Raw genomic sequence first — 2,365 nt, forward strand, 5'->3', positions numbered from 1 at the left:
AATGCTAGTGTATGCACTTACCTTAAATGATGCCTTTTGATCCGATCATCTTCTTTCCTGTAGTTTTCAGGAGTCCCTCCAGCGCTGGTGCCAGTCTCTGATCCAGCGTTGACTGCTGTGTCTTCTGTGGCCCACGGAGTCTGTACGGATGCAGGCTGCTGGGCTGCCAGCATTGACTTTGCCTGTGTCTCTCCTTTTCTCCCGGCCGAAGATCTATACTGACGGGTCTCTGACTAGACGGGTCTCTTCTGTCTTGCTCCCCCCTCCACTGCAGCTGTCTAAGGTCCTGTGAGTCAAAATATGGGTCTGTATACAATGTGTACTACACTATCCTTGTTAACAATTCGTAAAGCAAATATGTTGCGCTCGGTCTATGTGAACCAACTGCACACTAAAGTGTTAATAAACGAATCTGTGTAAAAATTACAACAATCCGTGTGAAAAAATTGATTCAAGTGGATTATTTACATATGACTAGAAGGTTCAACACACAAACATAATAAGAATAATAAAAATCAACACTGGAACCTTCAGAATTAGTGCCAGTGATCAACCTCATTGGTTCAGCATGTATATTTTAAACACGTGAACCTCTGGCCAGCGGTGTAGTAAAACAACACAGAAAACTAAAATTTAAATCGTGATATTAATTCAAGCTGTGAACAAACTTTGAAAAGGAAGGAGGGGCTCTGTGGTGGCCCTCCAATACTCAAAAAAATAAAAAAAAAAAAAAACGTGCAAATAAATCAAAACTCTAAAATAATAACAGCAAAGAAACTGACATTTCAAGGGGCATGTATCATTACATGCATAACCAACGAACAGCACTTTAAGAAAGGGCAACTTCCTTCTCTCAGTGACACTTGATCAATCTGTCCGGCAGTCCTCCAAACATTCAATGACAATTCCCCAAGAGGGGCTCCTTGTTAAAGAGGTCTTTTAAAGTTCTGGTTTTCCAACCCCTTCTAATGTCTCCTTGTCAAGTACCGGCGTGGGTCTCTCCTCCTTCGGTCACCTGATCCCTCGCCGCCCGGAATGGCGGCGTTCACCTAATAGTGTCCCCCAGGGAAAAATTTGAAGGAGACAAAGAGGAGGCTATCTAAGTGCAGTAACACAAATATTTATTTCATAAAAGAACTCAAATGCACTTACGGAAACAACGAAAAAAATCGAGCTTTTGAGCGTTAGCAGCACTCAGCTAAGAGAGATGAAGGCAGGTTTTCCTTTGACATGTTTCGTTCAATGACTTTCTCAAAAAGGAATCCTGTCTTCACCTCCCACTAGTAATTTATTTAAAAACTGTCCAATCTATGTCTGTCAAATACAATCAACAACATTGATTACACCTGATCAGAAATTCCACATTCTGGTACAGAATAAGCTCCAACTGTATAATGTATAACTGTAGGAGCTCGTGCCTCTTAGTAATGCAAAGCTCTACTGTACGGGAATTCCACAGGTGTATCCAATGTATTAAATTAAATAAGTCAAATGTATTTGGTGTGCGCATATAGACAATACACACCAATACCTCCAATTCTATTTTCTTCTGTGTGGGGAGGTTTACGATATAAAGCTCTCCATTAACAGACTTAATAGTTTTAACTAATAGTTTTTTTTCCGTTGTTTCCGTAAGTGCATTTGAGTTCTTTTATGAAATAAATATTTGTGTTACTGCACTTAGATAGCCTCCTCTTTGTCTCCTTCAAATTTTTCCCTGGGGGACACCATTAGGTGAACGCCGCCATTCCGGGCGGCGAGGGATCAGGTGACCGAAGGAGAAGGAGAGACCCACGCCGGTACTTGACAAGGAGACATTAGAAGGGGTTGGAAAACCAGAACTTTAAAAGACCTCTTTAACAAGGAGCCCCTCTTGGGGAATTGTCATTGAATGTTTGGAGGACTGCCGGACAGATTGATCAAGTGTCACTGAGAGAAGAAAGTTGCCCTTTCTTAAAGTGCTGTTCGTTGGTTATGCATGTAATGATACATGCCCCTTGAAATGTCAGTTTCTTTGCTGTTAATTATTTTAGAGTTTTGATTTATTTGCACGTTTTTTGTTTTTTTTTTGTTTTTTTTGAGTATTGGAGGGCCACCACAGAGCCCCTCCTTCCTTTTCAAAGTTTGTTCACAGCTTGAATTAATATCACGATTTAAATTTTAGTTTTCTGTGTTGTTTTACTACACCGCTGGCCAGAGGTTCACGTGTTTAAAATATACATGCTGAACCAATGAGGTTGATCACTGGCACTAATTCTGAAGGTTCCAGTGTTGATTTTTATTATTCTTATTATGTTTGTGTGTTGAACCTTCTAGTCATATGTAAATAATCCACTTGAATCAATTTTTTCACACGGATTGTTGT

The 2,365-nt window shown here is 40.2% G+C and overlaps 1 protein-coding gene across 1 annotated transcript in view; it reads left to right on the forward strand.

Annotated features, from left to right (window-relative positions):
• Window positions 1-2,365, forward strand: part of CORO2A (coronin 2A) — a 114,350-nt gene that overhangs the window by 45,243 nt on the left and 66,742 nt on the right. The gene's annotated exons all lie outside the window — the stretch shown is intronic.

Source organism: Nanorana parkeri, unplaced genomic scaffold, assembly GCF_000935625.1.
Source record: "Nanorana parkeri isolate BGI_ZX_2015 unplaced genomic scaffold, ASM93562v1 scaffold183, whole genome shotgun sequence".
Lineage (NCBI taxonomy): Eukaryota > Metazoa > Chordata > Amphibia > Anura > Dicroglossidae > Nanorana > Nanorana parkeri.